A 12,330-nucleotide genomic window follows, 5' to 3' on the forward strand; every position below is an offset into this window, starting at 1 on the left:
TATATATATATATATACAGCCATTAGCTACAAATCAGGTATAACTATATATAGTATATATATATATATATATATATATATATATACCCATAAACACACAGAGAGACACGTCAAAATAACAGTGACTTAAACAGACATGGTTTCATACTCCCACATGAGCCTGGGGACCAGAAGACCAGAACTGGTCTGGCCACTAGCTCTGCAGTCATCTAAAACCCACGCTACTTTCAGACTTCTGTTATGGCACCCCTAGGGTATGGTATTTATTCTCATGGTCCATGATGGCACTCCTGTCATCCTACCCACTGTCTAGACATCAGGATAGGGGCAAGGCAGGCCTTCAACCTTTAAGGACATGCTCTAATTTTTGCACATACTTCTCTTCATTTCCATTGGCCAGAATTTAGTTACACATCTAAGAAGAAAGGTGGGTTGAAAATGTAGTCTTCATTCTAGGCAGGTAGGTAGGCTTACAGAAGCAGTAGAGCTGGATTATTTAAGAAAGGAAAGTATCACATGTAGAAGGAGAATAGCCTGAATCTGATAAGAGTGAAGAAAGGTTCCCAAAGGGGACTCCCCACAATGGCAGTCCTCAGCGTGGGCCCTATATACGTGCCTGAGGTTCAGTATCACCCTGGCGGCTGCAGCACATGTCCCAGGGGCTGTGTGTGGCATGAAAGAAGTAAACTACAGCAATAGCAAATCCTGACTCTGAATTGATGGTTCTGTTCAGACTAGGACAATAAGCAGCTTGTCTGTCACGTGGGTGTTCTGATGACCAGAGCATTTCTCCAAGTTCTGGGGGACATGTAAGCATTCAACAAGTGGGCAGTGCCTGCATGTTTTCATTTTAACGAGGACACACACTTGAATTGTTCCTTTAGCGATGATCTACAGTTGGTTGAATGTAGTCATACTCACTCGGCACCCTTGAGACCGTAAGCAAGACTGTTCTTGATCAGAAATAGGGACAGGAAACCATATTTTGTCCTCATGATACCAACTTGCACATGGAAAGTATTGCTTTGGATTGATATTAACATTACAATATTATAAACAGCAGCATTAACCCAGGTGATGTGACACTACTCTATAATAATTTTCCCTGGCACAGTATTTTACGCATGCACGCATATTACTGAAGAAAAGCGTTGGGAGTTTCCACCAGAATAACAGACCTGAAATTAGTGCTGAAAAACATTCACAGCCAGGATTTCACTTCCCACCCCCTGGTTATCTATTTTAGCTTTCTACATTGGCAACTTTTAATTTTTGCTGCTCAATGAAAATGATAAATAGCTTAGTGATTTTAAAAAATACTCTTGAAATCCATTACCAGCTCAGCGTTAACCGAAAACGAATGCCATCTCCAATCATCTGACACAACGTGTGACTTTCTGTTACTCCATCCTACTGACATCTCCTATGAACAAAGCAGAGGGATATTGAAGTACATCTCTTTTAAAGGGAGACTGCCCTTTCTGTGAGCTAACATCTCTCTAGAATGAACAACTCACAGCCAGCCAACGTGCAAAACCCTTCTCCCTGGTGCCACATTCTTAGGTAGGTCAGAAAGTCAATCAAATTCTACTTCACAAATAAAACTAATTCCTATAATATGAGATGGGAGGCCACATTAATATTTCTAAGACCAAATATTCTCCCTCAAGTAATATAAATTTATAGCTATGACTTTTCCCAATGCTCTATTGACTGTTCATGGTATATGAAAGTAATTAGGCTTCTCTGAAAGCCATAGCTGCATTGAGAACTATTATTTGAGTAAACACAAAAGAAAAGCATTCTGAGTGTTATTTTTGACGTTTCCATAAAAGTTAACATCTATAAAAATATTGCTTCCAGTTTTCGGTATAGAAGCCATCCCCCTTAGTGTCTGAAAAGGGACTGTGGAAACACAGTGTGCTGGCACACTGCCATGTGGAATAGTGCAGAATTCTGTTACAACTCAGCTCTGGCCGGGCCACACGTCAAAGCGTGTCCTGCAAAATATGGTACATACATACAGGGGAAACGGCCTCCGTCACTTTAGTTCATGAGAGACTTAATATGCAAGGGATGGTGGTCAGATCATACACAAAACATAGAACTCTGACCCACAATCTCCAGCAACCAGTCCAAGAAGCCAAACCACAATCTCTGAAGCAATTGGTCCTAAGTGGTCGGTACTTTATCAATAACTGCCAACTTCCCCCATTTTTTCCCCTGGCTCTTTGGAGCAACCAGAGAAAGCTAAATTTGCTCTCCTCACCAACCCCATAGGATGTCCGGCTTCCAGATGGCCTGGCTCCAGCTTTCCCATTGCCAACAAGCTCTAGTAATGGCATACCGGAAGTCTTCCCGCTTTGCCTCTATAAAGCTGCCGCTCCCATTTGCCACTCCACTACCTTTGAGTCTCTGCCAAATGCAAGTAATGGTGGCTGACTCTCTTTGCTTTAGAAACTCTGAATAGATACCTGTTGCATTTTCTTATTATGGTGGCTTTTTTTTTTTTTATTTGCACAGCCGATTCCCCCCGATTGCTCTGCCTGCCTAGACCTGCTCAGTTTTCTCTTCCCATTGTCCATTGTGCAGATTCTTTACTCTTCCCTGCTGCATTGGGCAGTCTTCCCGCAGGTGAAGTGCTCTTCCTCTATTCTTCCAACTGTATTCTTTTTTCAGTGTCTCTCCTCCTCCTTCCTAGACCTTTTGTTGAAGTCTATCATGCCCTTGGTCCCACACACACCACTAGGACAGCAGGGGAAAAGTCATAGGGCATCCACTGGGCTAAGCAGAGTCAGGCTACTCTGAGGACAGGATATGAAAAATCAAGACCTTGGCTTAGCCAAGAAAAGGGATCATTACAGATTGATTTACCTGCCTTAAAATTTGAGCCAAAACTGGGCAGCTAGTATCTGGAAGCTAAGACAACAAAGAAAAAAGCCAGGAGCCAAGAGCAACCACCATTTGAGGGGTCAGAAGTGGCCAGCATCAAGAAAGTGGATAAAGGTAAGCAAAGAGGAGAGGAATCAGAGGAACCCTCAGTAAGGAGATTAAGCCAAGGACACCATGTTAACCATTGTTTTCTTTATACTGAGCTCTGGCAAAACTCACCGAGCCATGCCTTCAAGGAAAAGAATGTGGAAGGTCACCAAGTATTTCTGTCCAAAATGTATGTCCCTTTGCAACAGTCTATAGTTAAGCATTTGAATCCCACATAAAGTATAATAAAACACTTCTCACCAGCTTCCTCCTCTATGGCTCAGAAAAACTCTCTTCTTTCCATTTGTCTTTAACCTCCCCTTTGCTATTGATTCCGCTACTAATTCTTATGTTTCTTTCTCACAAATAAAAGTCTGCTCAACCATGTTACACTCTCAAATTACCAACTTTGTTTTCTCCTGTCATTAACCACAAAAGCTCCTGAAAGAATCTTCTGAATACCCGGTCTTTGCTGTCTCCTCAGCCAAATACAAAGTTGGTTTCTTCCCTTTGCCATTCTAATAGAATGGCTGGCCAAGGTCACTAGTGATGGCCTCAGGCAAAACCTGATGGCTTCCTTCAGTCCTCATGGGCCACCTGCTCTCCTGGTGGTTGACTTTCTGCAACCTTGGCTTTTCCAGCCTCCACTCTCCTTCAGGACCACCTTTTTGCAGCTCAGCTATTAATTTTGCAGTCTTGCCCATTTCCCTTTTCCCCATCCTTCAGTCTCCTCTGCTGTGGAAATTTGACCTGGTCTCCAAAATCCACATCAGTTTCCTCACAGATCTGAGGAAACAGACAAGATTAAGTCTTCTTTTGCTGTTCTTGGTATTTGAATTACTCCTGCAGCAGCTTCCTGTGCAGTTTCATAGTAAAATAATCTAAGTGTTCTAGTTCTCCCTTAGTCTGTAAGCTCCTTGAAGGCAAAGATTCCATCTTATCTATCCTTGAATCTCCAGATCTAAGAATAAAACTGGACAAAAAACAGGTATGGGCTCTGGAGTCTGGCCACCTACAGAGTGAGCATGAGGATGGTTTCTACCTCACAGCACAATGCCCAGCATGCTGGCTGTTATCATCATCATCAAGAGATGATAGTTAAATCTGACTGAATCTAATAATATGAAGGCAGGTGTGAGTATTGTTCCCTGTGAATCTTCTGTTGTATTTGATTTCAAGTATTTCAGTAAAAATAAAAATGTGCTTTTAATGATCTGGAAGATATCAAAAATCAAATTTTTCAGAGATTTCTGATGTTCTCAGTTTTGTACAAACAGAACTATATCTTAAATTATTTTATACAGCCCCATTTCTGCCTCATTTCCTGTAGAACCATAGTATGTCTATGTATTCTGGAAGGAAAGGGGAAGAAATATTTAAAAAATCAGAGAAAAATAGGAACAAGTGCACAGAAATTAGGCAAAGTCAACTGCAGACAACACTGATGTGGGGGAAAAGATGGGGCAAGATTTTTCTCACAACCCTGTATCCCAGAGCCCTGCACACTTTCACTGACTTCCAAAACAATGGCAATAGCTTCTGTTATAAAATTATTTTTATGGCAGCTAAGAGGCATTCAATATTTAATTTATATTAAATTATAAAATATTATAACATATATATATATATATAACATTATAACATACATAGGAGAGTGGCACTATTATTTTATAGGCAAGAAACTTGGGCTCATAGAGGTCCAATAACTTCACGAAAGTTTTGCATTCACAAAGCAGCAAAAGCAGCATCTGAACTCTGGTCTTTCAAACGCAAGGGCCCTTACCCACTTTTAGTCATATCTACACCACCTTTCCAAAAGAGTCACATGAGGAAATAATCACTGCCCAAAGAAATTATCCAGCTTTTCCTCCATGATAAATGTGCTGTCAGGTACTAGGAGGATCCAAGCAAAGTGTAAGCCTATAAGTCCTCAGTTTCCAACACCAAGAAAAGGGCAGGGAATTAAGACTGTTAAGAATTCGCATTTAAGGGTAACTCTTAGGTCCCTCTTCTAGTGAAGTCTGAATGGAAGCTAACAAAAACTGAGGTTATCAACTAATATGGCCCCTATCTTGAAGTCCCGAAGGAGCAGGCAGGCTATGCAATTTGTGTGTGAAGAAACTAAAACAGCCAAGAGACATTGAGCAAAGAACCCTAGTCTTGTAGCTGAGAGAGAGGCAATAAGCAACAACACTGGATTGCCAGATACCCAGAAAGAAGGAATACAGAAGAGGTTCAGTACAAAGGAGTGTTGAGAGCTGTTGCTATCGGGAGGGCTTCATAGAGAAACTGGCATCAGAGCTCAGGATGTTTAGATCATATCCTTTCATCTCAAAATTGTAAAAACAAGTCTGAAAAAACGTACCGTGGTAAGTACCTCCCACCCGATGTACACTGCAGAAATATAATTCCAGCATTCATACTGAAGAACACACAGGAACGTAATATTCAGAAACAAGTAGATGGTTTTTAAACAAATTAAAGAAAGGACATTTTCTAGGTTAATGGAGAGCAATTGAGGAGATGTGTTCTTTGCTTAGAAATCCCAGAAATAATTGTCAGCATGAAAGGTAACCATCAAGCAAAATGTCGACAATTTTTCAGGTTGTTTTTTCTCTCCCCTCTCAGACTTATTAATAAACTTACCACATTTTGGTTAAAATATTCGTTCACAGGGAATATTAATTTACCCAAAATGAATAGGATTATAATATTTAAACGTGTATTTTGCCAACAGAAATTAATTTGGGTTGAGTTTTTAGCATACATAATTCCACTGGGCAACGAAAGTCACTTAATCTTCCATGTTGTCACAAGAGCAAAGAAAAGCAACTGCATTTTAAATATTTAATTAGAAGCAAAATCAAGTTTATGTAATGATATACCACACTGCTAGCAAGTAATAAAGATAAACATCTTTGCACATTATCAACATTGAGAAACACCGTCAAATATCACTTTGCTTACAGATGGCAGAAAGAAACTTCTACAGTATTAAATGGCTTTTCAGATTCGACTTCTGAGTTTGCTGTTGTTCTTTCCCCAAGAACTTGTGGTTGGAATAATGTGAGGCATTAGAGTTCTGACAGTGACATTTCCTTGTAATTGAGAGAAGTTTGTGAAGTTCAGCCATGATTGTGTTTGCCTTTAGCAAACACACCGTTCACATTTTGAGAAAAACTGCTGATGTAGCTCTAATGAAACTGTTCCAGCCTTGCCAAATCACTGACAGATGTGCTTGTCTGCCAAGGGATTTCCCTCGGAATGTTCTAATTTTCTTCTATCTGTTTAGAGAAAGTTCATTTAAAATCTGTTAAAATGTATTAATGTGCAGTGTTGCATTATAGCTTGCTGTGGGCATCCTGGCAAAAGAGAAGTTATATGCAGACTGGCACTGGGGCATCTACCAGAAACTTAAGAGATCCATCTAAAGCAGAAGGCTTCCCTGCCCCCAGCCTTCCAGGAGGGAAGCCTCATCCAGTCCACAGAGCTTATGCTGCAGAATCTCATAGAGTGTTAGAACAGAAAAGGGCTCATCTGTTCCTCCACACCCATTTAAAAATATGTCTGTTGTTGCCACTGCATTCTAGGGAGATTAGCTGACTTGTCCACAGTCACAAGGTCTGTTGTCCAGTGACCATGCAGTCACCTGCAGACACCAGTTTTATTAAGAAAACAAAAGGTAGTTTTTACCTGTTAGTTTTGTACAAAGTATGAGGCTCAAAGATAAGCTCCTTTGAGTATGGAGCTAAAACTTTTATTTATTACCGAATCAATGCTTCTACAGTTCCTATGGTGATGATACAGGAATCTAATTTTGGAAACTTCGTTAGAGTTACAAACTTAACCATTACAGGGAGGATTAATGCAGCTTTCTTTAGTGAATTAAAATGGACTTATGGGTGTTGGTACAAGCGTAGACAATAACACAATGACTGTACCTCCAAGGAAATAAAATGTTTAATTCTTCAGTTAAAAAAGCCCAGTATTTTTCTCTTTTTTTCAAATGAATGCAATGCTCAAGTCTGAATGCAACTGGTACACACACCCATTCCTGCATCAGTGTGAATGCCTATCTACCGACTGCAAAGTATAATGAACAACTATTATTCTTGCCTATCTGAACTCCTGTCCTTTAGGGCAGGATTTCTCCCCCTCAGTGCTATTGCCATTTGGATCAGATACTTCTCTGTTGTGGAGTGTTGTCTGTGCATCGTAGATATTTATGTCTTCTATCCACTAGATGCCAGTAGTATTGCCTCCCCCGTTATAACAACCACAATGTGTCCAGACATTGCTAATGGTCTCTGGGTGGCGGTGGGGAGGACGAACCACCCTCTGGTGAGAACCACTGCTCTAAGAGACCTTTCCTGCTGCACTGTGGGGGCTGCCATTCACATCATGGGCCCAGTGGATACTCAGAGTGCAGTAACTTCACAGCCAGCACCCTCCCAATGTCCACCAGTCTGTCCTGCTGAGGGCACCGGATGCTAGCTCTTCTTCCCCAGCATTTACTCTTTCATTCCATATACTACCCAGCATCCTCTCAAACTCACTTTTTCCCCCTGCCTAAGTTGTTCAAAATACACAACTGCTTACAACTAAGGAAATCTATCTGATAAAAAGCCAAGCAGAAAATAGTCAATACAAGAATCCCCCCTCCTTTTTTTTCCTCTTCTCTCTTTTTTTTTTTATTGTACTATATGAGAAAATGGATATTAGGTGAAACTATTACAGTAACCATTTTACAATATATGTAAATCAAACCATCATGCTGTATGCATTAAACGTATGTATGTCAATTATTTCAATAAAAATGGAAACGAATGCAAAATAATATTATTTTCATTCGTGTTGGTAAAAAATAACTTTAATACATTTGTTATATATTAATAGTACAATGAGGCAGAGGTTTAGAATAACACACCCCCAATCACTCACAAAAAAATAGCAAGGAAATGATAAGCATTTTTTAATTAATTTATTTATTTTGAGAGAGAGACAGCACTAGTGGAGAAGGGGCAGAGAAAAGTATCCCAAGCAGGCTATTCACTGTCAGTGCAGAGCCTGATGTGGGGCTTGACCTCACAAACCATGAGATCATGACTTGAGCTGAAATCAAGAGTTAGATATGTAACCAACTGAGCCACTTGGGCACCCCATGATAAGCATTTTTATTTATTTTTATTTTTTTTTACTATTTTTTAATGTTTATTTGTTTTCAAGAGAAGAGAGAGAGGGAGAGAGAGAGAGAGAGAGAGCATGTGCCAGCATGGGAAGGGCAGAGAGAGAGGGAGACACAGAATCAAAGCAGGCTCCAGGCTCTGAGCTGTCTGCACAGAGCCCGATGCAGGGCTCAAACTCACGAATGGTGAGATCATGACCTGAGCCAAAGTTGGATGCTTAATTGACTGAGCCACCCAGACACCCTGCCCTGATAAGCGTTTTTAAAGACTAAAATGTTGTCACCCTCTATAAAACCAGCAAAGTAGTCAGTGCTTTTGCTAAAAAATTTTAAACCATAAGGAAATGAACATTCTGGTAAAGTCAACCTCATCAACTCTCCCTACCCCACCCCTACACACACCCAGAAGTAGCACTAAAGAAAGAAAGGAAGTAGAAAGAATGTTTAAAATTGTCAAAAATACTCTAAAACTTGTAAAGGTGAGGAGTGAGGAAAGGGGAGCAATTAGAGAAACTTGGACAAACTCAAGGACTACAGCTTTATTACAGAAGCCCTTTCATATTATTTAAAGACCCTGCCAGTTATATACTACAGATGTTCCTTGTGCAAAGATCAGAATTAGAAAAGGCATCCCCTCCTTTGGGCTGAAGCAGCCCTGCACCAGGCACATTTTCTGTGGGCAGAATGCTGACTGAATTTGAGTCCCCACTCAAGCTCAGCTAGGTGTCTCTGTGCAGGTACAAGACGCAGAACAGTTCATGGTGGCCCTGCCAACAGAGGCAGAAGGGGCCATCAGAGCTTGTTGATTTCCACAGCAACATGCCAAGCTAAGAAAGTGGTCTAGCCCAAAGGCATAGAACAGCCCTTGCTGAGGAACAGGCCCAGGATATTTAACAGGATCTCAGAAGATAGAGCTGGGTCAGGATATTTAATAGAGTCTCAGAAGACAGAGCAGGGCTCAGGTCCCCAAGCATGGGCCGGGCTCTGCTTCACTAAACTTTTCCATTCCCACATCTGCACAATGTTTATTGCAGTGGCTTTCAAATTTTAAGATGCACCAGAATAACCTGGAAAGCTTATAAAAACATAGATTGCTGGTCCCCATCTCCAGAGTTTTGGACTTAATAAGGTTGGGTGGGGCCCAAGAATTTCCTTCATGAATTGATGCTGTTGGTCCCAGGACCACACTCTAAGAAACAGCCATCTTTAGAAATATAGGTAGAAAGCAACAACCAATTCTCAAACTTATGGCTCAAAATTTGTAAGACAAAGTACTCCCAAATATTTTGAGAAACGATCAAGGAAGATCCATTTACATCAGTTCAGAAATAAACATAAACACCTGTCTTACTAGTAAGCGGGATACAAAGAGAAAGCATGCTTTTCTAGCAGGCAGACAAGTCGTGGATGGAAAAATGAAAGGAGGAGAGGATCATTATGCAAAGGACAGATGAAGAGCTCAGCTGGAAGCAAATACAACCCAACGAAGAGATACAAATGCCCCATGAGTGCTTTGTAATATTAAAGAACTTAATAAGAACATTCAATAAGAGCTCAGAGTTGAGAAAAGGAAATTTCAGAGCTAAGCAAACACTCTGAAAAATATTATGTACCACTGAAAATCTAATGAATAAATTAATTAGAAATATAAATGGAAAAAACCAAAGCTAAACACCAAATTAACAGAATGATGAAAAAACTCAATATAATGAACACATAAGGAAAAGGCAAGGGACTTGTTAAAGCAAACAGAAAGCAAAGCTTTAATTTGGAAGACAGGTAAAGTAACCCAACAGAAGCACAACGGATGTTCCCAGAAACAGTGGACCACGAAAAGGAACGCTGGAAAAGGAACACTGAGTTATCACACAGAGACATTTCCCTAAAGGTGAAAGGACTGAGTCCACAGGTAGAAATGATGCATCATATTGAGAAAAAAAAAGTAACAATCAGCATTAAGACATCCTAATTAATAACTAGAGTTACTCAGGCATCAGGGAGAAGGAAGCACACCAACTTCAACAGAAAAAAAAAAAAAAAAAAAAAAATCAGCCTGGCTTCACACTTTCTATAACAACATTCAATCTCTGAAGATCATGTAGCAAAATCTGTAAGCTTCAGTGGCAAAGAAAAGGCAACCCAAGAATATCATATCATCCAAGTTGTTATCCAAGAATAAAGGCAGTACATAAATATTTTCAGAAGTGAAAAATCCCAGCACCTGGGTGGCTCGGTTGTGTGTCTGACTCTTGATTTCAGCTCAGGTCATGATCACAGGGTTGTGGGATTAAGCCTTGCATTGGGCTCCACACTGAGCTTGGTGCTTGCTTAAGATATTCTCTCTCTCTCTCTCTCTCTCTCTCTCTCTCCCCACCCCTCTCCCCCACGCTCTCTCTCTAAGACAAAAAAAAGTGAAAAATCTCAGAAAATGTAACCTTTATGAGGCTTTCTTTATAAAAAAAAAACAAACAAAAAAACCCCAAAAAAACAAAACCTTGATGAAGAAAGTTATACAACCTAAAATAAGTCAAAATAAATACCCCTGGGATGTACAAGCTGTCTTCAGATGTGTAAGGACCAGTAATGAATGGTGGGTCCAAATGAAAACAGAACCAGAGCTAAACAAACAGGAGGATTACACTTGCAAGACAGAATGAGGATGTTGTAAACCTACCAGAGCATATGTAATGCAAGCAAAAAATTTGGAAGGTAATGAGAGAAAAGTTGAAAGAAATGAGAGAAACCCATCATGTCATCTTTTCTAGTAAATGATATTGTCTAAAGTTGATGTAGTGAGAAATTCTCAAGGGCTCCAACTTTTTTTTTAATTTTTTTTTAACATTTATTTATTTTTGAGACAGAGAGAGACAGAGGATGAACGGGGGAGGGGCAGAGAGAGAGGGAGACACAGAATCGGAAGCAGGCTCCAGGCTCTGAGCCATCAGCCCAGAGCCTGACGCGGGGCTCGAACTCACGGACCGCGAGATCGTGACCTGAGCCGAAGTCGGACGCTTAACCGACTGAGCCACCCAGGCGCCCCCCAACTTTTTAATTACTTCAGATTTTCTTCTTAACCTAAGGGATGGTCTTTCAGAAACAAAACAGAAGTGATAGTAAAAAAAAAAAAAAAAGTCTGAACTTTAGCAATTCCTTTATTTTCAGTTTATTTTTCTTTTCCTCAATTCAAGTACAATGAAATGTAATGCCTCCATAAAGCATGTGTATTATGGTCTTGGAGTTAGTCCCATTTTTGTAAGCTTAATACTTGCAATTTTTCTATCTTTGTATCTGTACATGTGCAGTAAGAGACACTCTTCAAATGGTTCACAGTGGACACTTTTGACTGATGGGATTTAGGATGATGTGTTACTTACTTCCTTCTTTATAATTTTCTTCACTGCTTACATTTTTTTTTTAATTCAAGTATAACTAACATAAAGTGTTATATAGGTTTCAGGTATACAATATAACAATTCAACAATGCTATACATTACTCAATGCTCAAGATAAGCATGCTCTTAGAGAGGTTCTGGGTGGCTCAGTTAAGCATCTGACTTCACCTCAGGTCATGATCTCATGGTTCATGAGTTCCAGCCCTGGGTCGGGCTCTGTGCTGACAGCTCAGAGCCTGGAGCCTGTTTCAGATTCTGTGTCTCTCACTCTGCCCCTCTGCTTCCACCCTGTGTCTTTCTCTCTCTCAAAAATAAACATTAAAAAATGTTCTAAAAAAAGATAAGTGTACTTCTAATCCCCTTCACCCATTTCACCCATCCCCCCAACCACCTCCCCTCTGGTAACCACCAGTTTGTCCTGTATATTTGAATCTGGGATTTGTTTGTTTGTCTCTTTTTTTTTGTTGTTTGGTTTGTTTCTTAAATTCCACATATGAGTGAAATCACATGGTACTTATCTTTCTCTAACTGACTTATTTCACTTGGTATCCTACCCTCTAGATTCATCCATATTGCTACAAATGGCAAGATTTCATTGTTTTTTTATGGATAATATTCCATCATATATATATATGGAATGGAGAATGTCCATTCATCTATCGATGGACACTCAGGCTGCTGGACACTCAGGCTGCTTCCATAATTTGGCTATTGTAAATAATGCTACCATATATATACGTATATATATACGTATATATATACGTATATATATACG

The sequence above is a fragment of the Panthera uncia genome, chromosome A2, assembly GCF_023721935.1.
Source record: "Panthera uncia isolate 11264 chromosome A2, Puncia_PCG_1.0, whole genome shotgun sequence".
NCBI lineage: Eukaryota > Metazoa > Chordata > Mammalia > Carnivora > Felidae > Panthera > Panthera uncia.